General features: G+C 42.2%; 1 long non-coding RNA gene across 1 annotated transcript in view; it reads left to right on the top strand.

Annotated features, from left to right (window-relative positions):
• The first annotated feature begins 11,134 nt into the window (after positions 1–11,134).
• Positions 11,135–27,014, top strand: part of LOC120936670 — a 42,793-nt gene continuing 26,913 nt past the window's right edge. The window contains exon 1 of the long non-coding RNA XR_005748629.1: positions 11,135–11,558. This is a non-coding gene — a long non-coding RNA (uncharacterized LOC120936670). The remainder of the gene's footprint in view (positions 11,559–27,014) is intronic.

Raw genomic sequence — 27,014 nt, 5'->3', positions numbered from 1 at the left:
CTACAGCGCTGCTGACACTCGCTCTCTCTCTCCTCTTACACTGTACCGATCGGTACAGAGAGAGAAGGGAGGAACACCGTCATTTGACATAGCGATCACTTGGTAAACGGCCGCTATCAGAGGCAATTTACTGGGATCCGTGATGTGCCGGGTCCTCTGGACCCGGCGGTCACGGACACTCCCCATGGACGTCCTCCCAGAGTTAAGGAACTGCCTTGTAGCCGTAATTTGGCTATGGGGCGGTGATTAAGTGGTTAATATTTTTTTTACAGCGGAGCTCCGCTTTAAATTTTAAAACTAAGCTCTTCCAGCGCCGAGATATCAGCGCTGCAGGTGCTCATATCTTCACCAATCTTGCTTCTGTGTTTGCGGACTCCAGGCTCTGTTACTGGTAGGAACCTCAATGGCGTCACTCCCACGCATGCATGCAGGAGCTGACGTTAACGGCACAGGGCTCTAAAGGAACGGCATGGGTGAATGTACAGTAAATATCTACTAAATGGTGCACGATTTGGAGATATTTATACTACCTATAGGTAAAAGCAAGAGATGGAAGTTTACTTCCACTTTAATGATCATTTAATTACATTTAATACTTTTATACATATGTACTATAATATCCACTTGCTTACTGGGCACATAAACCCCCTTCGTTCCCAGGCGAAATTTCAGCTTACGGCACTGCGTCGCTTTAACTGACATTTGCGCTGTCATGCGACGTGGCTCCCAAACAAAATATTTTTTTTCTCAGTTAAGGCCGATACGTATTTTTCGACGTATTTTTGTAAAAAAAAAATCGCAATAAGCGACTGGTTTGTGCAGAAGTTATAGCACCTACAAAATAGGGGACAGAATTATGATTTTTTTTTATTATTTTTTTTTTTTACTAGTAATGGCGGCGATCTGCGATTTTTATTGGGACTGCGACATTATGGCAGACACATCGGACACTTTTGACACAAATTTGGCGCCATTCACATTTATACAGCGATCAGTGCTATAAAAATGCACTAATTACTGTTTAAATGTGACTGGCAGTGAAGGGGTTAACACTAGGGGGTGAGGAAGGGGTTAAATGTGTAGCCTGGGTGTGTTCTAACTGTGTGGGGGGTGACTGGGGTAGGTGACCGATGCTGTGTCTCTATGTACAAGAGACACAGATCGGTCTCCTCTCCTCTGACAGCACGTGGAGCTCTGTGTTTACACACAGAGCTCCACGTCCCTGCTCAGTTACCGACGATCGCGTGTACCCGGCGGACATCGTGGCCGCCAGGTACACGCATCGGCTCCCGAGCGATGCGCCGGGACAGTGTTTACCCGCTGCGCGCCCCCTAGTGGCGCGCGCGGGTAATGCTTTTAAATGACGTCCAAAGACGTCCAGTTGGCACTTGAGAGCCGCGCTGTTGACGTCTTTTGTCAATAGCGCGGGTCTCAAGTGGTTAAACAGTATAGATTATAATCTTGAAGCAGTATAGTTTGGAGTGTATGTGCTCATTTTGCAACAACCTAATATATTCCAGTATGTATACCCAACATTATATATGTTATACTGCATTATTTATATATTTATTTTTGATGTTTTGTTTTTTCTTTCATCTCCTTTTTCAGTTTTACTTATTTTTGTTTCATATTACTATTAAGTGCAATTATAATTTGGTCATTGAAGATCATATTTCAATAGGTGATTTTTATCTCTCAATGTTTTTCATTCCTATAGCTTGCTTTGAAAAAGAGGTAGCACAACTAAAACCCACTGGGGTAGATTTTCAAAAGCCTTAGAGAATGCTCATTTAGTAATGGGATGCTTTTCAGGCATTTTAGTGCAAAAAAAAGAGGACCTGAAAAGCCGGGGGGGGGGGGGGGTTTCCCTTGCAAGACGGGAAAAAAAGTCCTGCAAGCAGCACATCCCTGGGGCGTGTTGTAGGAGCAGTGTATACATCGCTCCAACACTGCCCCTGCCCATTGAAATTAATTCAATGGGCAGGGGCACTATTAACCCTTTTTGCGGCCGCTAGCAGGGGTTAAAAGTGCCCTGCTAGTGGCCAAAAAGCCCCACTGTAACAGCGGTAAAAAAACTAGTGCCACTTTACCGCTAGGGATGAGCTGAACACCCCCCTGTTCGGTTCGCACCAGAACCTGCGAACACACCAAATGTTCAAATGTTCGTGTGAACTTTAGAACCCTGTTAAAGTCTATGGGACTCGAACATTTGAAATCTAAAGTGCTAATAATTTTAAAGGCTAATATACAAGTTATTGTCCTAAAAAGTGTTTGGGGACCTGGGTCCTGCCCCAGGGGACATGTATCAATGCAAAAAAAAGTTTTAAAAACTGACGTTTTTTCGGGAGCAGTGAATTTAATAATGCTTAAAGTGAAACAATAAAAGTGAAATATTCCTTTACATTTCGTACCTGGGGGGGGGGGGGGGGGTGTAAAGTAAGCATGTGAAATATCGCATGTTTCCCGTGCTTAGAACTGTCTCTGCACAAAGTGTAATTTCTGAAAGAAAAAAAGTCATTTAAACCGGACTCGCGGCTATATTGATTTGTCGGCTTCCGGCAATTCAGAGAGAATTCATTCATAAAAAATAAATTAAAAAAAGGGTGGGGTCCCCCCAAATTCAATTACCAGGCCCTTCAGGTCTGGTATGGATATTAAGGGGAACTCCACCCCAAATTAAAAAAAAATTACATGGAGTTCCCCCAAAAATCCACACCAGACCCCTTATCCGAGCACGTAACCTGGCCGGTCGCAGAAAAGAGGGGGGACAGAGCGCCCCCCCCCTCTCCTGAACCGTACCAGGCCACATGCCCTCAACATGGGGAGGATGTCCCCATGTTGATGGGGGAAAGGGCCTCATCCCCACAACCCTGGTCGGTGGTTGTGGGGGTCTGCGGGTGGGGGGCTTATCAGAATTTGGAAGACCCCTTTAACAAAGGGGACCCCCCCCTATGTGAATTGGTAATGGGGTACATTGTAACCCTACCATTTCACGAAGGAAGTGTAAATAGTTGTAAAAAAACACACACACCGTGGAAAAAAGTATATATTACTATATTACATTGAATGTTAACTAATTGCTTGCAAGAAAAAAGGAAGAAAACAGGATTGTGCTTGCATATTGTTAGTTGCTTCAGTTGAACACAGCTTTGCTCTCTTAACATTGGCTTGGCAATCACAAATGGTGTGTATTATAAGCCTGGTGTGTTTCCAGGGTCTGGCCAGCTACTGGTTTTGAACCGTAAACTAAGGCACATCCATCGCCCATGTGTTGATTTTAAGTTTTCAGCAAACGAGTACCCATTCTTTTCAAACAGCAAGGAAGCTACTAGTAGTACTGGTGTATTATTGGAGCTGGACTGGCCTCTCTTTTTTTTTAGGGCTGATAGACTTTGCTATAATCCACTCTCCATTATTGCTTAGTTACATTGGGACTTTTTGGACAATATAATCTTTATTATTTGGCTGATGTTTCATCAAGAAAGGATTTTGTGATTCCCTTCGTGTGGCTGTTAACCATCACTAAAATGTACCACACGCAGCTTACTTACCTCAGGAACAAGCACTGCTCACTCTGCTCCCACCCTGCTTTATAAACTGCACATAAAGCTTTTATGGATTTATCCTCAATGTTCACTTGAGATGGGATAATCCACATTTCAGTACTAATCTCTTCTTTGTTTGTATGTCTGTGTTTTTATGAAGAAATAGAAAATTATTAGAAAAGAGAAAACCTTTACTCGGAGTTATTTTCTAAATATATAACCTAATTATCATTGCTTTTCAAGCAGTATATAATCATCAGACACTGCAGTCTTGAGGGGATATATTGAATCAGGCGAGGACAATTAATTAAACTTCAAATGCAATAATTGTAAAGTTCAAGTGCAGTGCAATTGCTACTGTGTGTTCTAGATTCAGTGGTTATGAAGCTATTGTAAACGATACAATGAACAAACATCACGCTTTTCTCACTTGGATTCCTCCATAAATCGGACACACTAGTAAACAAAGCCATTTCTGTTGTAATAGTATTAGTATTCTATTAACTACAATGTGTATGATAGTACCATATTGTATTAACATGCCACATACAGTATATATATAAATTAGGGCTGTTACTGGGCCGTTACTGATCAACATTTTTGTGTTTGATTAATCGATTTTTTTTTAAATTGATTAATCGACTAATTTAGATTAATTATAACGCACATACAGATCCAACTACTTTTAGCTGATCTCCTTGCAGGCTGATTCCCAGTGCAGCTACCAACCACTGGAAAAATGGATAGCAGGATACAAAACACACAAAGGCAGCGCTCGATGGGAATAGCATTAAAACTTTTATAGTCTTCAAGTAGGTAACAAAATAAATATTGCATAAAATCGATGTAGCTACATAAACTGTAAAAATGGTGCGAGTAATACCAAACGGTAGCAAAAGCAGTCATAAAAACATGCAGATAAGTATGATACTGGTATAAAAATGTGTACAACGATGCCACTGCTGAATCCAGATGAGGAGAGGTTAACATCAGTCTGTCGGCATGTAGATGTCCCGTGAAGGGAACTATCACATCTCCCAGTGGATGGTTGTAGAATCCCAGGTTGATAGAGGGAAGTGTAACAGCCCTTGTGTGTGGCAGATAGTAAGGTCCCGTCAGCATGCAGATATGAAGGCACAGCAAAGGAGCCCTTTAGATGGAACTCCTTGAAGGCCTACCTGCCTGTTCGCAGTCTTCTAAGCACTTGACCTCTGGAAGATTTACCCCTCTTCATAACCAGGCCATTTTTTGTGATATAGCACTGCATTACTTTAACTGACAATTATGCGTTCATGCAACACAGTACCGAAATAAAATGTATGTCCTTTTTTTTCCCCACAAATAGAGCTTTCTTTTGGTGGTATTTGATCACCTGCTATAAACAAAAAAAGGCCATCAATTTTGAAAAAAATAACATTATTTTTAGTAATGGCGGCAATCAGCGACTTATAGCAACACTGCAAATTGCGGCAGACAAATCGGACACTAACTGACACTTTTGACACTTTTTGGGGACCAGTTACATTATTACAGTGACATAAAAAGAGAGACTGCACTACAGACTTGTCAAGATATTTGAAAGTTTTGTTTTGCGATAAAAGTGAGAGGTCGTTTTTCGCTATACGGCACTGCGTTACTGACAATTGTGCGCTCATGCAATGCTGTACATAAACAAAATGTATTTAATTGTTTCCCCACAAGTCGAGCTTTCTTTTGGTGGTATTTGATCGCCACTGTGTTTTTTATTTTTTGCACGATGAACAAAAAAAACAGACAAGACGACCTATTATTACTCTCTTTTGCCTTAGATGTCCTGAATATAGTTGGCGACAGCCAAATTCATGTGCCATTATTATTTTTGATAGAATTGGTATTTTTTGAGGATGAACATCATTCCCCGTTGCGTCAGAGGGGGGCGGGGTCACCCAACCCTCGGCTAAACAAGAGCTGTCACTGTGGAAGAGCGTCATACAGCGGGTGCCTCCCATGGAGGCAGGATCGAATCAGCATTTTTTTTTGTTCTCTGTATCCCCATATCCTTGCTCGAGAATGGATTTACATTGCTGGAATTTTTTATTTTTTTTAATAAAGGACTTGTCTCAAGCTGTCTACTGTGGTTTTTAACATTTTTGACACTTTTTTTGTGAAATGGTAGGGGTATAATATACTCCGTTACCAATTTACATAGGGGGGCCGGAATCTGGGGGTCCCCTTTGTTAAAGGGGGCTTCCAGATTCCGATAAGCCCCCCGCCCGCAGACCCCCACAACCACCGGGCAAGGGTTGTGGGGATGAGGCCCTTGTCCCCATCAACATGGGGACATCCTCCCCATGTTGAGGGCCATGTGGCCTGATACGGTTCAGGAGGGGGGGCGCTCTCTTGTCCCCCCTCTTTTCCTGCGGCCTGCCATGTTGCGTGCTTGGATAAGGGTCTGGTATTGATTTTTGGGGGGAACCCCACACCATATTTTTTTAATTTTGGCACAGGGTTCCCCTTAATATCCATACCAGACCTAAAGGGATTGGTATGAAATTTGGGGGGGACCCCCACGCATTTAAAAAAAAATTGGTCTGGGGTTCCCCTTAATATTCATACCAGACCCAAAGGGCCTGGTAATGGACTGGTAATGGTAATGGACTGGGGGGGAACCCATGCTGTTTTTTAAATGAATTTTATCTGTATTGCCGGGACCCATCAAGCCGTAAATAGTGTTAAATTGCTTTTTTTCCTTTTAGAAATTTCATTGCGCAGGCGTTGTATAGAGTCGGCTCTATACAACGCCTGCGCAGCGATGTTCGGCTTCTTTCGGAAAGTCGTGACGTCAAGTATGCGACGGTCGGAGGAACGTCAATCAACTAGGAACGCCCAGCCCCACAAGACTCATACCCGGAAGCCGAGGGATGAAACGGCGATATCGAGGTATGTACGAAAAAAAAAAAAAGCAAGCCTACCCGCAGTGTAAGCAGTCTTCCGAATGTATTGTTAGAATTTTTTTTTAGGGGGAACCACCCCTTTAACACAGGAAAAATGTGCTACCTTACAGGCATACTATTAAAATCACTGCTCCCGAAAAAATGGCAGTTTTAAAAAAAACTATTTGCATTGATACATGTCCTCTTTTTATGACAATAACTTGCATATTAAACTTTAAAATTAGCACTTTTGATTTCTCCCATAGACTTTCAAAGGGTGTTCCTCGGCTTTCGAATTTGCAGCGAACACCACAAATTGTTCGCTATTCGGCGAACCTGGCGAACACCCGATGTTCGAATCGAACTTATGTTCGACTCGAACATCGGGCTCATCCCTAATATATACATTTCTCTTCTTTTTATGTCACTGTCTTGGCCGTGAGGTTTGGAATTCTTGTATTACAATCCTTATATAGTTTGTACTATTTTATGACACACATTCTTCAATAAAAAATTTCAAAATTTAAAAAAATACTGACAAAAAAATGTTTTTACTTTCTGCTATCAAACATATCCAATAAAAATGGTAACAATCTAATTTCTTTAGGCCAAAATGTATTCTGCTACATGTTTTTGGTAAAATAAATCCCAATAAGCGTATATTGGCTGGTTTGCGCAAAAGTTATAGCGTCTACAAATTATTGTAATTCCAGCATACTGGAATTTTAATTAATAATTCTGTTTAAACTAGTAATGGCGGCGATCAGCGTCTTATAGCAGGACTTCGATATTGCAGCAGACAATTAGGTTTATTAACTAAAGACAAGTCTAAAGGAGCGGTGTATACTTCGCTCCTCTACCGCCCCAAAGCTGCTGCTTGCAGTACTTTTTCTAATGTCCTGCAAGCGCACCGCCCCAGTTTGAAAGCACTCAGGCTCTCACACTGGGGCTGCAGGGGAGGAGTTTTTCAGGCACTTTACAGGCGCTATTTTCATCCCAAAAACGCCTGAAAGACACCCCAGTGTGAAAAGGGGTCTTAAGCTACATTTCACCCATAAAACGTTTATAAAAGAGGAGTTCTGGTCTCTGACTGAATATACAACCATCCTTTCACTCTGCCATAAAAAAACAAACAATACTGTGTGCAAATGTTGCGCCCATTCCTACTCCTTTCTGAATAAAGAACTCCCAACCATACCAAGAATAATTTCAACTTAAAAAAAAAAATCTCAAATCTTCCTAAGGGACTGCAGTCACATGGGATTTCAGTCCTCTTTTAAACTGTATGGTGGGAGTTTTTGAAAGATCACTTTTTGGAAAATTATGTTTTTTTGTATGAACTGATTTATTGAGTGAACTTTTTGCACACTGTACTTTCACAGCACTCGAGCACCTTTTGTAAATTCATGAATTATACTTTTAACATTTTCTTTATTACATTTTTTTCACATTACATTACTTACATCTCAATACATAAAACACATACAACATATATACGGTCTAAATATACCTTCTTACAATAAAATAAGTTATCTGGTATAGATATTTTTTATACTGGATGGTTTACATGTCTTTTATAAAAGACCCAGCCCTATGGGCCCCATATTCTATATCCATTACTGTAGTTAGGAGAGTCTATAAATAGGGGGAGAAGGTGAGAAGAAAAAAAAGGGGGGAGGGGGAGAAAAAGGAAGGGTATAGGGGAAGTGTAGTCCCCCCACTCTCTCCCTCATGTGTTGTATATAGGTATACCTAAGTAATACCCTCCACTTCATGAATTATAATGCTTGCTTGAAATTTGTTATGAATTGGGAAATACATTGTAGCACATTGTATTTATTTTAATAACATGGATTTTGCAACTTGTAAAGTGTAAGTTATTTACACAGCCCTGTACAGAAGGAAGAATTCCCTGGTCAGCATGAGGAAGAATGCCCTGGCGGTAATCAGCCAGTGAGATGTAGAATTTCCTAGTGGTCAGCAGTAAGAAGAATGCCCTAGTAGTGATCGGGAGTAAAAATGTCCAAGACATTGCAGCTAAAAACTAGTATACACAAGTAGAAAATAGAACGAAAAACACCACTTTCGAAGCTATCGTACGATACTCTGATTGTTAGTACACGACTTTTGACAGCCGATCAGGACAGTTCATCCAAAATTATCTAAAGGAACTAACACAAATATTTCTTATTTGATACAAGATCAAATGATTTTCGTTTAATGAGTACCGTATTCATCCGAAAAAAATAGGATGAGCAAGACTAAGCATTGCATGGAAATGAAAAAAATACAATGCATTACATCACTTCTGAAGTTGTATTCTGTCGAGCAAGAATTTTCTTAAGTTTAGTAACCTCTTCATTTACAATATGAGACTATAGCATGCAAAAAAAAAAGAAAGAAAATCATTTGTCCAATATTCTCATTGTGTGTGCAAGGCTTAGATAGAGGGGAGACTGACTGTGCTGACCAGAAGATTTACTGGGGAAGCTATGCTGGTGCACACATACAGAAGGAATGGTAGTACAGTATCTTCCTTGCCCCTGCCCATTTTGCTGTTGACTCTGTCGGTGAACATCTGCAGTCAAGTGCTGGACCAAGCATTCACTTGGCTGCAAGATACAGCCCATAACTTTAGACACTGGGATTTTGGTGGAATCCAGGGACAACTGCGCAGAATCCAGAATGGTTGGTAGGTTTGTATTATGGCCTAGCCTAGTGTTAGCTGTTATGTATCACAGATAGGCAGATATTTAAAAAAATGGGTCCACAAATTGAATAGGTGCTGATCCATTTAAAAAAAAATTGAAATTCCATAATTCACAAACTACTGGCTTGTCACTGTATTTCTGACTTGTTAGAAAAAAAGATAATGACAGCTCAAGAGAGTTATGTGTGGAACCAATAGGTGGGTCATATCAGCAGGTAGGGAAGATATCTGGGGGCCACCCTGGATCCTCAAAACCACTGGGCCAAGGTTGTAGGGAAGAGTCTCTTGTCCCTGTTGAGGACATGCCCTAAAGCGGGGATATGCAATTAGCTGACCTCCAGATGTTGCAGAACTACAAATCCCATGAGGCATAGCAAGACTCTGACAGCCACAAGCATAACACTCAGAGGCAGAAGCATGATGGGACTTGTAGTTTTCAACAGCTGGAGGTCCGCTAATTGCATATCCCTGCCCTAAAGGGTAGGGTAGGGAATATGGAGAGAACCCCATGCTTTTTTTTTGGGGGGGGGGGATTATCTATTCTATCTAGAATAAGTGTCTGGAATGCATTAAAAGAACCCCTGGCTGCATTGTTTACAAACAGAAGCAAGTGGGTGTCATGCTGCATACTCAGATTAAGGGTCATTTGTTGCCCCATGTTCCCCCTTAGATCCAAAGGGTCTTGGTTCGATTTTTTTTTGGGGGGGGGGGGGCTCATGTCATTTTATTTTAACGTGCAAAGCAAAAGTAACATACAGAAAACAAAGCTGTTTGTTTACTTTTCAATGCTAGCTTCTTTTATTCTGTAAATAATGTAATGAGGCCAACCCAAAAAATACATACCAGACCCTTATCTTCCTTGATATGCGTCTGATATGTATTTTGCTGTTGCCATTACATTATCTACAAATTAAAGGAAACTTAGAAGGAAATGTAAATTAAAAGCATTTTTTTATGTCACTTTTGCTATATGACTATGTTTACACTGTGAAGATATGCCACTTCATAGGCAGGATCAGGAGACTCCCAATCAGGTTTTTAAAGGAATATTGTATTTTTATGTTGCACTTTCAGCATTATTAAATTCACAGCTGACAAGGAATATTGCATTTTTTTATGTTGCACTTTAAATTTTATTAAATTCACAGCTCCCTGCAAAAGGGCATTTTTTTTGCATTGGTATATGTCCCCTGGGTCAGTGCACAGCCCCCATGTGCTTTTTGCCAATCCCTTAGCAATTAACCTTGAAAATTGATAAAATTGACTTAACAGAATTGACTCCAGTTGGCTTTGTTCAGTTGAACCTCCGCAAGTCTAACCCAAGTGTGGTTGACTATCTGTTAACAACAATCTGTAAGCAATCCTATGAAGACATCTAAAATTATCTAATGCATCCCCATTGTCAAAGTATTTTTAATTTACATTTTTTTTTCATTTTTAATTTTTTTTTAAGGTATTGTTATTTTTATTAATTTCCAAGAAACTACAAAGTAATATAGGCAAACAGAAAAAAAAAAAAAAATATATATATATATATATATATATATATATATATATATATATATATATATATATATATATATATATATATATATATATATATATATATATATATATATATATATATATATATATATATATATATATATATATATAATAAAATTACAAAGAAGGGGCTATAACAAGCAATCTGACAGTACCAACATTTGTTCCTTTTAATGTTTCAAAAGGTATGGGTATCAAAATATCTGTTCTTGGAGATATTACTATGTTTAGTCTCAAAGCATGGAAGAATAATGTACTAAGGTAATAAGCTTTAGTAAGGAAGTTATAGCAGGATGCTCATAAGAGCCACATGAAAAATTACATCAAATAAGCAAGAAAAGACCAAAACAAAACACAAATAAAAACAATCAAATTAAAAGTATTTACTATATTGGTCTCATGATTGTCAGTTTCTCGTAACAAATATATTTAGATGTTTAGTTGCTTTCTTTTGGTTCCTTTTGATGATAACAAACATAAATACAACTTTCACAAAAAAAAAAAAAAGAAAGAAACAGAAGAAGAGTCACGTAAGTACACAGAATGTACAAGGAGGCCTAAAGAAGGAAATACCCAATCAGGATTAGAGAAGCTTGACCTAGATTACCCTGAGGACAGTTTTATAGCTGCCAGTATCGTCAGCCAATGAAACTAAGAATCAAGATGCTAATCATAGAGCCAAATGTTCTTCTGATTATGATACATTGCACAGCTTGGCATCTGGATGCAGCTTCCAAGCAGTGAATATACAAGACTCCGTGCATTTATATTCTGTTTATCTGAAACAACTAATACATAAGGGAGTGAGAACATTCAGTTTGCAGAAAGCTAATCCAGATATGTAAAGTAAGTCTTCATGTCAGAATCGGTAAACTTTTTATCTAATAATCTTTAAAAATGTGAACATTTTCATAAATCATAGGCATAGCTAAAATGGTTAGCATGTGCGTTTTCTATAAGGGATAAGTGTATGTAATGTTTGGCTAACCTGTCTGTTTAATTAAAAAAAAATAGCTTTTATAATCAGGGAGCATGGAAAAGACAAGCAAACCGATGCTGTTGGGCTTAATAGTGGTGTTAGAGATATAAACATATGGTTCTGCTTTGTTACTGAGATTTCAAAATCCCTCAATGCACACAACGTATTGGTACTGCTTCTAGCACTGGCTGCTATTCCTCTTGTAGTATGACTAAAGTTTTGTTTAATAGAGAAAACTTAATAAAGCATAGATTTAAAGTGGATACTATTTTCTTGAAAAATAAATTCTCAGTTGCCATTGTAAAAATCCTGTGACACGTAACAATCTATCTTGGGTATTGTACTTCTTTGTTATTTTTTTTTATTTTTTGTAACAAGGATTTTAGTGTTGCTTATTATAACTGAAAATCGTGTGGATAAAGACTGATTGATGCACGGAATTTCAAGTAATGCATATCTGTAGTATCATTCAAGTGTAAAATCATTTAGAAAAATATTGATCTGCTAGATAAATGGAATAAACTGCACAAGCAGTTGTACAAAATCTACAGTCTGAACACTGGGACCATAGGACAGAAATCCCAGGTACTGCAGAAAATAATTTGAAGAATAGGCAATTAATAGATATTGGGGGTTATTTACGAAAAGAAAATCCACTTTGCACTCTTTTAAATGATATTAAAAAATAAATAAAACATTTCTTAAAAAGTACTGTGTAGGTTACATCATCCATTCTTTGTTTTATTTGATAGAACAAAAATACTTCTTCATTTCAGCATAGGGTAACCATACAGCGTATAGTTTAGTCTGGACTGGGTCATGTAGGAATTCTCTAACAGGAAATCGTGAATGTTTGGCAGGTTTAGGCAATGTAACAATGCAAAAAAAGGACTTAAGAATGTCTCATGGTCTATTGCTCTTCTTGATTTATCTACCTGTGTATGGTCGGTTGAAGTCCAATAGGGACTTGCTGCTGACCCTGCTGCTGACTACTTTCCGAAAAAGCTGCCTGCCTTTTATGCTAACTTGACTTTAAGGCTTCATTTCCACTGGCGTTTTTACAGCCACTGTTAGGCTTTTTTTACAGCTTAAAAACGCCTGTCCATGTTTATTTTGTAAAAAAAAAAAAAATTTTTTTGGGAGCTGCAGCTTTAAAAATGCCGCGGTCGCGTTTTTGAGCGTTTTTGTGCGATTTTGAGCGTTTTCGCGCGTTTTTTAACGTCTGGCGTTTTTACAGCTCTACTCTGGAGCTTCAGAACGCCCTGGTCCTGCGTTTTTTTTACAGCTCAAAAACGCATATGCCATTTGCAGCTCAAAAACGTCTGTGGGCAGGATGCCATAGAATAACATGGACAGGCGTTTTTAAGCTGTAAAAAACGCTCAGAAAAGTGGCTGTAAAAACGCCAGTGGAAATTAAGCCTTAAAAGTATCTAAACCCAAAACAAAACAGAAGCTTACATGTCCTTAGATGAGGTAGTTGCATTTTTCAGGCTAATTTTCTTTTTTTTCATCTGGTGATCTAGTGAATGACATGCTTCCTATCCCTGGGTGGCTACACCCAGGGAACGATGGTTGTCACACAGGCTGGATCTAAACCTTTCTGCCTTTGTTCCCATCTATTAAATGGGTTATGGGGAAGTTCACAGAAAGATAACATTGTTTTACACTTCTAGGTCCCATACATGCATACATGCATACATACATACATACATAGTTACATACATAGGTTGAATAAAGACAACAGTCCATCCAGTTTAACCTGTGCAGGTGTGTGTGTAGAAAAATAATTTCCCATATCCCCCCTATATTGTTTTCACTAGGATGTACATCCAAGAGTCTTTTAAAACTATCCATACTTCCTGCCGACACCACCGATTGTGGAAGAGAGTTTTGCATCCTTTCCGCCGTGATGGTGAAAAACCCCCTACACTGCTTTTCTTCCAGTCTCATCGTATGGCCCCTGTGTCCTCTTACACCCCCAGGGACTAAAAAGTTTCATACTTATGCTAGAATCACCATTAACCACTTAAGGACCGTCTCCTGCAGATATACGTCGGCAGAATGGCACGGCTGGGCACAAGCACGTACCTGTACGTCCTCTTTAAGTGCTCCGCGGCCGCGGGACCCGCGGACACGATCGCCGCTGGAGTCCCGCGATCGGTCCCGGAGCTGTAAAAAGGTTAGAGCTGTGTGTAAACACAGCTTCCCCGTTCTTCACAGTGGCAGCTTCATTGATCGTGTGTTCCCTAATATAGGGAAACACAATCAATGATGTCACACGTCCAGCCCCGCCCCCCTACAGTTAGAAAAACATATGAGGTCACACATAAGCCCTACAGCACCCCCTAGTGGTTAACTCCTAAACTGCACTGTCATTTTCACAGTAAACAATGCATTTTTATAGCATTTTTTTCTGTGAAAATGACAATGGTCCCAAAAATTTGTCAAAATTGTCCGATGTGTCCGCCATAGTGTCGCAGTCACGGAAAAAAACGCTGATCGCCGCCATTATTAGTAAAAAAAAAAAAAAATTATAAAAATGCAATAAAACGATCTCCTATTTTGTAAACGCTATAAATTTTGCGCAAACCAATCGATAAACGCTTATTGCGATTTTTTTTTTACCAAAAATAGGTAGAAGAATACGTATCGGCCTAAACTGAAGAAAAAAAGCTTACCTGCTCGCTGAATCCACAGACAAAGTTACTTACCTTGTCCCTGGATCCTGCGATGCATCCCCGCTGTGTGAGCGAGCGGGTCCTCGCTCAATTCACACAGTGCCTGTGTGCCGCCGTCTCCGTTCCCTGCGACGTTACGACGCACGGGGGCGGAGAACGGCGCCAGATTAAAAAAAGTAAACAAACACATTACATACAGTATACTGTAATCTTACAGATTACAGTACTGTGTGTAAAAAATACACCCCCCCCCCCTTGTCCATAGTGGTTTGCCCAGTGCCCTACATGTTCTTTTATATAATAAAAACTGTTCTTTCTGCCTGCAAACTGTAGATTGTCCATAGCAACCAAAAGTGTCCCTTAATGTCAAAAGTGGTTTTAGAGCAGCTAGAAAACAGCGATAATAAATTATAATCACTTGCAGAATTGAGCGATAGCGATTTGTGGGGAAATTCGTCATAAAAAAATAAAAGTAATGACAGCGACAATTCTGCAACTGAGCAAATTTCAGTGATTTTGAGTTGATTACATTATTGAATAATTTTTATTATAATTATATTATTATTTGTTATAATTATTTATAATTATTTATTATATTATAATTTATCATTTTGTTTTAAAAAAAAATTCATACCCGGGATGCCTACTAGACTCTTGTTTGGTCAGATTTAAGTGAGTTATTCCTAAGAATTGCAGGCCTACAGTATAAAACGCCAAATTTCCTTGCAAAATAATTGTACCGCTTTTGGTACGTAATTTCAGACAGAATCATACCGCCAGGGAGGTTAACCTCTTGACCACCGCCCCATGTCAAAAAGACGTCCTCTTTTTAAAGTTGAATATCTCGATAACGGCAGCAGCTGCTGCCACAACCGAGATATTCATCTTTTCAGGGGGCGGTGGTGTACACGATAACGTCGGTCTCCGTGGCGGATTCGCCGCGAGATCGCCGTTATCAGTGGCGGGAGAGGGGCCCCCCCCCCTCCCGCCGCTCTCCCGCGCCCTCCGCCGCTTACCGGAGCCGTCGGTAGCGGCGGAGGGGATCGGATGTGTCCGGCAGCTGAGCGGGGATGGGACTGAAGGAGAAATCTCCTTCACCCCTCCTCATAGCTCTGCTGGGCGGAAGTGACGTCAAAACGTCAGTCCCGCCCAGCCTCTTAAAGAAACATTTTTTTTTTGTCATTTGAAAAAATTACTTTTTTTTTTTTCTTTTTTTTTTTGCATTTAAGTCTAATTATGAGATCTGAGGTCTTTTTGACCCCAGATCTCATATTTAAGAGGACCTGTCATGCTTTTTTCTATTACAAGGGATGTTTACATTCCTTGTAATAGGAATAAAAGTGATCAATTTTTTATTTTATTTTTTTCAGTGTAAAAAATTATAAAACGAAATAAAAATAAATAAGAAAACCAAAAAAATTTTTTTTAAAGCGCCCCGTCCCGACGAGCTCGCGCGCAGAAGCAAACGCATACGCGAGTAGCGCCCGCATATGAAAACGGTATTCAAACCACACAAGTGAGGTATCGCCGCGATCGTTAGAGTGAGAGCAATAATTCTAGCCCTAGACCTACTCTGCAACTCAAAAAATGCAACCTGTAGAATTTTTTAAACGTCGCCTATCGAGATTTTTAAGGGTAAAAGTTTGACGCCATGCCACGAGCGGGCGCAATTTTTAAGCGTGACATGTTGGGTATCATTTTACTCGGCGTAACATTATCTTTCACAATATATAAAAAAATTGGGCAAAATGTATTGTTGTCTTATTTTTTAATTCAAAAAAGTGATTTTTATCCAAAAAAAGTGCGCTTGTAAGACCGCTGCGCAAATACGGTGTGACAAAAAGTATTGCAATGACTGCCATTTTATTCCCTAGGATGTCTGCTAAAAAAAAATATATAATGTTTGGGGGTTCTGATAAATTTTCTAGCAAAAAAATTGTGATTTTCACATGAAGGGGAGAAGTGCCAGAATTTACCTGGTGGGCAAGTGGTTAAAGTGACGCAGTGCCGAATCGCAAAAACTGGCCAGGTCCTTTACCTGCATAAAGGTCCGGGTCCTAAGTGGTTAAGATATTTGTATATATCTATCAAATCTCCTTTCAAGCGTTTCTTCTCCAGAGAGAACAATTTTAGCACTTGTAGGCATTCCTCATAATTGAGGTTCTCCAGTTCCAGCACATCTTTTCTGAGGATTGGTGTTCAGAACTGGTTGGAATACTGCAGATGTGGCGAACCAGAGTTTTATAAAGTGGCAGAATAATCGTTTTATCTCTGAAGTAAATTCCTTTTTTAATGCATGCTAATATTCTGCTGGCTTTGTTACCCACTGCTTGACACTGAATGCTATTTCTCAGTCTGTCTGATACTAGGACCCCCTAGATCCTTCTCCATCCTGGAAGCCCCTAGGGGTTCTCCCCCTAAAGAGTAACTTGTGTTAATACAGTATTTTTACCTAGCCAGTGCATTACCTTACATTTACCAATGTTAAACTTAATTTGCCATGCAGTAGCCCATTCCAATAATTTATTCATGTCCTCATGTAAATGTTCTATTTCCTGCTGTGTTGTTATTGCCCTGCATATTTTTTGTGTCGTCAGTAGGGATGGGCGAAACGGTTTGGCCCAAGCATAAGTTCGGGTCGAACATTGGTTTTTCGGATGTTCGGCGAACAACAAACAATATGCAGAGTTCGGGGCAAATTCGAAAGCCGCGGAACACTGTTAAAATCTAAGGGACCTTAACATGAAAAACCAAAAGTGCTAATTTTAAAGGCTCATATGCAAGTTATTGCCATAAAAAGTGTTTGGGGACCTGGGTCCTGCCCCAGGGGACATGTATCAATGCAAAAAAAGTTTTAAAAACTGATTTTTTTTCGTGAGCAGTGATTTTAATAATGCTTAAAGTGAAACAATAAAAATTAAATATTCCTTTAAATTTCATGCCTATAGTATACCTGTAAAGTTGCAATTTTTTCCTGTGTTTAGAACATTACCACAGCAAAATTAGATTTCTAAAGGAAAAAAGTCATTTAAAACTGATCGCGGCTGTAATGAATTGTTGGGTTTAGGCAATATACAAAAAAACTTCATTGGATTCCCCCCCAGTCCATTACAGGCCCTTTGGGTCTGGTATGAATATTAACCTCCGATCCAAAAATGTTAAAAAAAAATTGCGTGGGGGTTCCCCTCAAAATCCATACCAGGCCCTTCAGGTTTGGTATGGATATTAATGGGAACCCTGTGCCAAATTTAAAAAAAATGGCGTAGGGTTCCCCCCAAAATCCATACCAGACCCTTCAGGTCCATACCAGACCCTTATCCGAGCATGCAACATGGCAGGCCGGAGGAAAAGAGGGGGGACGAGAGAGCGCCCCCCTCCTGAACCGTACCACGCCACATCAGCACATAAGGGATCACATAAGGGATCACACAGGCAGCTAAAGGCCACTAAAGCAATAATAGTCCTGATGAATATACATTTCAATTGTCAACCACTATACACTGTAAGTATAAAAAGGTAAAAATACCCCATAAAGCTGGGGGTTTTGTCAGAATATATATATAAATGTACATGCATTTATATGTAAGAATCAATGTAAAAAAAACACCACATAGAATGTATGGAGTTACTATCGCTCTATCGTTCACTTGGTGTAATTAATATAATATATTTTCTTTATCGTACATCACGGGACACAGAGCGGCATATTCATTACTATATGGGTTATATGGAGTACCTTCAGGTGTTGACACTGGCAATCTCAAACAGGAAATGCCCCTCCCTATATAACCCCCTCCCATAGGAGGAGTACCTCAGTTTTTACGCCAGTGTCTTAGGTGTTAGTCATGGTTTAGCTTGCCTCCGCATCCTTGGGATTAGGTGAGCTACCGGTTCTGTCCAAAAAAGCCTCAGCGCTAAAGTGGTCAGTAACCGGACCCCAAACCCTTGGGGTATAGCCCATAATGCTTTTCTTTTTAGAGAGCTGGACCCTGGGCCCAGAACTTAGAAACCTTTGGGTGCCTAATGTTTTCTGTTGCCAGGGTGCTATATGGGCCCAGGACAGTGGATCCTTCATAGGAACCCAGGGCCTGAAGGTCTAGACATCCCCACGGAGATGGGGGAAGATTGGGCCTCTTGCTTGGCAAAGTCCTGCGGCATGGAGCAGGTAAGTGAGGGGAAAACTTGCGGAACTTGGTTCTTAGCAGGTTTTTTTCTGGGGGGTCACAGGGGACATGCCTAAAGTTATGCACTGCATCTGGCAAACTAGTCACATATCATAAAGATAGGATGGCTCTATATGTAATATTCCCCATAAGATGTGACCTCCCTTGTAGTGTTGGAAAAGCATTGAGTGGGGCCTGTGTGATATAAAAGTATATATGTGTGTCAGAGAGCTGTGCTTACCTGCAAGCCTCCAGGCGATGCTCCATTCAGTCTTCCTCCTCAGGGCCTGCAAAGCAGGCAAAACGCTGACCTCCTCATGGTTCCAGGCTGCAGTTTGCTGGAACAGAGAGGTCCCTTCCTCCCAAACCCCCCCCCCCCTGTCGGGAGGGGCATTTCCTGTTTGAGATTGCTGGGGGGGAAGGGCGGGTCAGTGGCTTAAGGAAGGGGCGGCCCTTCCTTGTTTGTTCCATTCAATGCTTTAGAACTGGGGAAGAAAGACCAGAGCGGCAGCACGGGGCGCCGAGGACACACAGTGGCCAGAAAGGATATTGCAGTCTTCAGAAGACTGTTTTTCAAGCCTAGAAATAGGCTGTTTCTTTTTCCATCTCATAGTTTTTCTTTGCAATACTACTCAGGGGGACAGAATGTTTTTTCTTTCCTGGATTTGAAACAAAAACGAAAAAAAAAAAAAAAAAAAGTAGAGTCATCTAGGGGAGAGGAAGCATTTTTTATCCCCCAAACAGGTGTTTGGGCAATTAACTTTTATAGTTCCAAATACCAATAGGTAGCAGGTGTACCTCGGTATTGTACCATGGCATCCGGGTCAGAGGGTACAAGAGGTGGGGATTCCCCCAGAGAGTCTGAGGTCTCGGACAAAGTTATGCTGCTGCTTTCCCCACAGGGAGCCTTGGGGCCATCGGGATCTGGGGCTGGAGCTGGCGCGGGTCAGTCCAACCCTAAGATGGTCACGGACAAGGTATTACTCACCTCTTTAAGAGAGATGGAGAAAAGAATGGGAAAAATGATAGCCACAGCTATGCGGGGCAGTAAACGGATTAGATCTCCGTCGCCCGAGCGCGGACCCTCAGAAGAGGAGGTCCTTTCCTCATGGGAATTGGACGACCTCTTGGACAAGGACCAAGTAGGTTCAGGGATCGAAGATCCGGATACAGAGGAGTCTGGAGCAGTCTCCCAAGGGGAGAGCTGGTGGATTCAAGCCTTAACGGACTTGGTCCATAATGCATTCAACTTGCCAGTACCAGATCTCCAGGTGTCTACGGTTTCAGCTTTGGGCTCACTGAGGGCGCCTCAAAGAAATGCAGTATTTCCGATCCACCCTCTACTAGAGGGAGTTTTGTTCCAAGATTGGAACAAGCCAGATAAAATCTTCTTACCACCTAAAAGATTCTCTGCCCTATATCCTATGGAAGATAAATTTTCCAAGAAATGGGCTACTCCTGCAGTGGACGCAGCCATCTCATGTATTAACAAATCGTTAACATGCCCTGTAGAAAACATACAGGTATTCAAGGATCCAGTTGATAAACGCTTGGAAGCACTACTTAAGAACTCCTTCACTACTGCAGTGGCAGTAGTACAGCCAGCCGTGGCTGCGATTGGGGTTGCTCAAGCATTATCGGATCAAGTTAAGCAGATGCTTAAACTTATTCCTGCCCAGCAGGCAGAAGAATTTTCGGATGTCCCTAGGGCCATATGTTTTACAGTAGACGCAATTAAGGATTCTATCCAGCAAGCGTCACGTTTATCGTTATCCCTTATCCATATGAGAAGACTCTTATGGTTAAAAAGCTGGGAGGCCGAGCCCCCATGCAAGAAGCTCCTGGTAGGGTTCCCCTTCCATGGAGGACGACTCTTCGGAGAAGACCTAGATAAATACATTCAAACCATTTCAAATGGCAAAAGTACTCTCTTGCCAACTAAGAGGAAGTTTCAGGGGCCTGCGTTTAAACGACAGTACTCCCCTGGGCAGGGGCCCTCTAATGCCAAACAGTATCGACGGCCTCCTGCGAAAGCAAACTTCGGCTTCAACAGCAAATCACAAGGACAGGCTGCTAGAGGCAGAAAGCAGTGGGTTCGCAAACCAGCAAAACCAGCCCCCAAGCCGACCTTATGAAGGGACGCCCCCACCCATGAAGGTGGGGGGAAGGCTGCGACTCTTTTCAGAGGTTTGGGAAGCCAGCATTCCCGACGAGTGGGTACGGTCTTCCGTGGCCACGGGCTACAAATTAGATTTCCTAAGGTTTCCTCCTCTTCATTTCCAGGAGTCGAGGATTCCAAACGATCCGGAGAAAGGAGCCGCATTAATGTCGGCATTAAATCATCTACTTTCCCAGGAAGTAATAGTAGAGGTACCAGTCCTGGAACAGGGGCTAGGTTTCTACTCCAACCTATTCATCATCCCGAAGTCCAATGGAGATGTCAGGCCAATTTTGGACCTAAAGATGGTAAATACATACCTAAAGATCCGCTCATTTCGGATGGAATCCGTGCGGTCAGCAGCTACCACACTCCAAAAGGACGACTTCATGGCGTCCATAGACATAAAGGATGCCTACCTTCATCTTCCAATTTATCAGCCACATCAAAAATATCTACGCTTCATGGTGGCTTCGCGTCACTTCCAATTCGTGGCGCTTCCCTTCGGGTTGGCTACGGCCCCCCGGGTGTTCACGAAGGTCCTAGCTCCAATCCTAGCCAAACTAAGGATCCAAGGGGTCACGATCCTAGCATACCTGGACGACCTCCTAGTCATAGATCACTCGTCTCCCGGCTTGGAGCGAGCAGTGGCCCTCACGGTCCAATACCTCGAGAAGTTCGGCTGGGTCCTAAATCGAGAAAAGTCAGCTTTCCTGCCCACAAGGCAGTTGGAATATCTCGGCATGAGATTAGACACAGAACAACAAAGAGTGTTTCTACCTCTGAGGAAGGTCAAAGCCATCAAGGAATTAATCCTACTGGTTCTAAGCAAGAAGGAACCGACTATTCGCCTATGTATGAGGTTACTAGGCAAGATGGTGGCCACATTCGAGGCGGTACCATACGCCCAGAGCCACACTCGCATCCTGCAGGCAGCCATCCTGTCAGCATGGAGCAGAAGACCACAGGCCTTGGATATCCCGTTGCCGCTCTCATCAAGAGTCCGACAAAGTCTGTGTTGGTGGTTAGACCCTCAGAATCTACTGAAGGGGAAGTCTTTCAGCCCAGTGGCTTGGAAGATAGTGACCACAGACGCCAGCCTGACGGGCTGGGGAGCAATTTTGGATGGTTGCACTCGCCAAGGTACTTGGGCAACGCCAGAGAAGCAGTTGCCCATCAACATCTTGGAGCTCAGAGCTGCTCGACTAGCCCTCAGGGCTTGGACGTCAAAATTGCAGGGGTTCCCGGTGAGAATTCAATCAGACAATGCCACGGCCGTGGCATACATAAATCACCAAGGGGGAACCAGGAGTCAAGCCGCTCAGAGAGAGGTGAGCTTGATTCTCCTATGGGCAGAGGCTCATGTGCCCTGCATATCGGCAATATTCATTCCAGGAGTGGACAACTTTCAGGCGGACTTCTTAAGCCGCCAGACTCTTTTGCCGGGGGAATGGTCTCTGCATCCACAAATCTTTCAAGCACTCTGCCAAAGATGGGGAGTGCCGGACGTGGATATCATGGCATCGAGACTCAACAAGAAGCTAGACAGGTTCATGTCCCGCTCAAGGGATCCGATGGCCTGCGGAACCGATGCGTTGGTTTGCCCTTGGCATCGGTTCAAACTTCTTTATGCGTTTCCCCCGCTCCAGTTACTACCCCGCCTGCTGCGCAGGATCCGGGTGGAGCACATACCAGTCATCCTGGTAGCTCCAGCATGGCCCAGAAGGGCATGGTACTCACTAATCTTAAGGATGGTAGTGGGAGACCCTTGGACTCTTCCTCTACGGCCAGACCTGCTATCGCAAGGTCCGAACCTCCACCCTGCCTTACGGCATCTAAATTTGACGGCCTGGAAGCTGAATCCCTGATTCTCAGGGGTAGAGGTCTGTCTCAGAAAGTAATCTCTACCCTAATCAGAGCCAGGAAACCGGTCTCTAGGGTGATTTATTACAGGGTCTGGAAGGCCTATGTAGGCTGGTGTGAGTCCAAGCGATGGCTTTCTCGCAAATTTACCATCGATAGAGTATTACGTTTTCTCCAGCTAGGAGTGGATAAAGGATTGGCATTAAGCACAATCAAAGGACAGATTTCTGCTCTGTCAGTGTGGTTTCAGCGGCCGCTGGCCACCCACTCGCTGGTTAAGACCTTCCTTCAAGGGGTCTTACGTATTAAACCTCCAGTTAAATCCCCGCTTTGCCCGTGGGATTTAAACCTTGTTCTGTCAAGTTTACAGAAACAACCGTTTGAGCCGTTGGCTGAAATTCCTTTGGTTTTACTGACAAGAAAGTTAGTATTTTTGGTCGCCATAGTTTCCGCAAGAAGAGTATCGGAACTGGCGGCCTTATCCTGTAAGGAACCATATCTTATTTTTCATAAGGACAAGGTCGTTCTCCGCCCTCATCCTTCCTTCCTACCGAAGGTTATATCCAGTTTTCATTTGAACCAGGATTTGGTATTACCATCCTTCTTCCCTAAACCTACTTCCAGAAAGGAAGGGTTGCTGCATACCTTGGATATCGTCAGGGCCATGAAGGCCTATCTTAAAGCTACAAAGAAGATCCGGAAAACAGATGTGCTGTTCATATTACCGGATGGGCCCAAGAAGGGGCAGGCAGCTGCAAAGTCCACCATTTCTAGGTGGATTAAGCAATTAATCACTCAGGCCTACGGCTTGAAAGGGTTGCCTCCTCCAGTATCATTAAAGGCTCATTCTACTAGGGCCATGGGCGCCTCCTGGGCAGCACACCACCAGATCTCTATGGCTCAAGTTTGCAAGGCGGCAACCTGGTCTTCTGTCCACACGTTTACAAAATTCTACCAGTTGGACGTAAGAAGGAAGTCTGATACAGCCTTTGGGCAGGCAGTGCTGCAGGCTGCAGTTTGAGACCCTCGGATTCCGGGGGCTCCTCTTTTTTGAGTTAAATTTAAAATTTAAGATTATTTTTCTCAACTAAGTTGGATTTATTATGATTTGAGTATTTCTCTAAATTAAATCCTTTTGTCTTGGAGATGTTCTCCCTCCCCTCATTGTGAGCATTGCTTTGGGACATCCCATATAGTAATGAATATGCCGCTCTGTGTCCCGTGATGTACGATAAAGAAAAAGGGATTTTTAATACAGCTTACCTGTAAAATCCTTTTCTTGGAGTACATCACGGGACACAGAGCTCCCACCCCTCTTTTTGGGGACCATTTTGGGAGGCATACTGCTTGCTACAAAACTGAGGTACTCCTCCTATGGGAGGGGGTTATATAGGGAGGGGCATTTCCTGTTTGAGATTGCCAGTGTCAACACCTGAAGGTACTCCATATAACCCATATAGTAATGAATATGCCGCTCTGTGTCCCGTGATGTACTCCAAGAAAAGGATTTTACAGGTAAGCTGTATTAAAAATCCCTTTATTATGTTGTAGTATATTCCTCAGTTCATGTCAAAACCAAAGTATTGTATTTGACATAAAATAAACTATTAAACCAGTTGGTATAATAATCTCATTCTAATCATGCCCCCAAGCAAGGAATAATAAACCAAATAGAATAAATGAGGGGGAACAACCATCCTTTAAAAACCCTACCCTGTAGCTTGGATTAATCACAATTGCATATACTTACATCCAGCGACAGTATCCTTCACTTCACATTTCCACCTCCAAATTCAATGTCCCATGGTACAAATGAGCTCTACAATTGTACATATAAACTGTATATACTGAGATGCTTATCCATCAATTATCTTAAATTAATACACCTGTCAAAACAAGCTAAACATATATAATAGCCCGCCATAGTATCTTATTTTGTGAGACTTAAAGTAGTTGTAAAGCTTTGATTCTTTTTAAATAAAAATAACAAACATGTCTAGAATTATCTGCTCTGGTTTTGCACAGAGCATCCCCGATGCTCTTCTTCTGGGGTCCCCTGCCAATGCTCCAGGCTCCTCCTCTTCATCGAGTGTCCCACGGAAAGCTGCTTTCCATGAGGGAACCCATGCAGATTTGCTCCTGAGTCCCACTGAAGCGTGCATTGATACAGACAGGGGTACTAAGCCCCGCCCCTGCCCCCATGTCACAGCTTTTGATAGACAGCAGCAGGAGCCAATGGCTCCTGCTGCTATCAATCTGTCCAATGAGGAGAGCGACAGCAGTTGGAGCCACTGTGCTCATGCACATCACTGGATCGGATCGGGCTCATGTAAGAAAAAGGGGGGTCTGGCGCAGAACTGCAGTACAGAAGGTTTTTTACCTTAATGCATAGAATGCATTAAGGTGAAAAACCTTCAGACTTTACAACCACTTTAATGGTGTCTGTTGTGCGATCCCCCAGTGCCTACCACAGGGCTGGAAAACCCCACTCCTAGCATTGGTGTTGTGCCATAACATCACACGCACACACCACAATGATGTCACTGAGCCTACCAAAGCCCAATATGGAATCGCCACCAATATGGTTTCTGCCTTTCCACTCTCCACCTACATGACCAAAACATAGGGCAGCACAGAGGGAAAAGTCACCAAGCACACTTAAAGGACCCTTGCAGACTTTATGTGGAGCCAGGCCTCCCATTGAGACAATGACATCCCTAGGGGCAGAACCCTAGCAATCAAAATAAGTGGGGGTGAGCTCCAAAAGGCTGGTGGCCTCTGCCAATGACCCCAAGAGATGCCCTAGCCTATATAAGACTAAAATGAGACACCTGTGAACAAACATATGTACTGTATACACAATATACATCATCATACATATTGTGTTACATAATACATATTTAATGCGTCAACTTGGGCTACTGCCAAGACAGTTCTTTGATGTGATTTTTCAAATAAAGAAGAAGAATACACATACATAAACAAAACAAATATATACAATATAACAGCATATTGAGTTTTATACCAAAAGAATCCTCTACCCTACATGTTCATTAAGACACATCTTAGGCCCCGTACACACGACCGAACATGTTTGCTGAAACTGGTCTGCGGACCAGTTTCAGCAGACATGTTCGGTCGTCTGTAAAGCCGAGTGGACAGGATTCCAGCGTACATTTGCCCGCCAGACCGTTTTCGAGCGGGCAAATGTTTCTAAACTTGCTTAGAAACATGCCCGCTGGAATCCTGTCCGTCGGACATGTTCGGTCGTCTGTACAGACTTACCGTACATGTCCGAGCGGCCGCCATCCCTCGCATGCGTCAAATGACTTTGACGCATGCGTGGAAGCATTGAACTGCCAGGGCCGCAGTCCGCGGACCAGTTTCAGCAGACATGTTCGGTCGTCTGTAAAGCCGAGTGGGCAGGATTCCAGCGTACATTTGCCCGCCAGACCGTTTTCGAGCGGGCAAATGTTTCTAAACTTAGAAACATGCCCGCTGGAATCCTGTCCGTCGGACATGTTCGGTCGTCTGTACAGACTTACCGTACATGTCCGAGCGGCCGCCATCCCTCGCATGCGTCAAATGACTTTGACGCATGCGTGGAAGCATTGAACTGCCAGGGCCGCGCATCGTCGCGGCGACGGCGCGGCCTCATCGCCGCATATCGTGTACGTGCGGATTTCTGTATGATGGTGTGTACAGCCATCATACAGAAATCTCCGGGCGGGCATGTACGCTGAAAACGGTCCGGCGGACCGTTTTCATCGTACATGTTTGCACGTCTGTACGAGGCCTTACATTAGTCAATGGAGTTTTAGGATCAAAAAAATTGACCCAAAGTGCTTAATCTCGTTTCCCCAATTCATATCCTTCTAAAATATAACTAACTGCATTATTGAGGTCTGGAGAACTGGTAGTTTTAGATGATGTATCTATTTAAATTTTCTTTGAAGGAGCACTTTATTCCAGTTCCCTGCCAAAGGGGGGTTTATGCACCTTATCCAGCACTACAAATTTTACTCTAGAGAATATATCATTGTGAGCATTGGCTACATGTCTCCCAGCCAGGAAATATAGATTCCCTACTTTCTTACTATGGATGTGGCTATACCTCCTCTTCCAAAACCCCCGATTCATCTTTCTGAAGAAAGAGGAGCCACAATGACACTGGTATTCTACTTCCTCCATATTACAATTGGTATAATGGCTTAGTTTGTAAATTTCTCTGCTAGGTATTGTCAGCACTTTTATAGTGTCTATATACTAGCAATAAGAACAATTCCCACAAGGGAAGGTGTACATATCTCTACAAGGGTCTCCTCTACATTTTCCTTTATTTACCATGAACCACCTTGTCTTTAATAAATGCCACATGTTTGAACATGATGGAAGGTGACTTGTTTACAAATTTGAATTTGGCCAACGCCAGATCCATGGCAAATGGTTTAATGTGGAAAA

This window comes from Rana temporaria, chromosome 4 (genome assembly GCF_905171775.1).
Source record: "Rana temporaria chromosome 4, aRanTem1.1, whole genome shotgun sequence".
Classification (NCBI taxonomy): domain Eukaryota; kingdom Metazoa; phylum Chordata; class Amphibia; order Anura; family Ranidae; genus Rana; species Rana temporaria.
The sequence above is the reverse complement of the archived record's forward strand: the minus strand, read 5'-3'. Positions and strand labels throughout refer to the sequence as shown.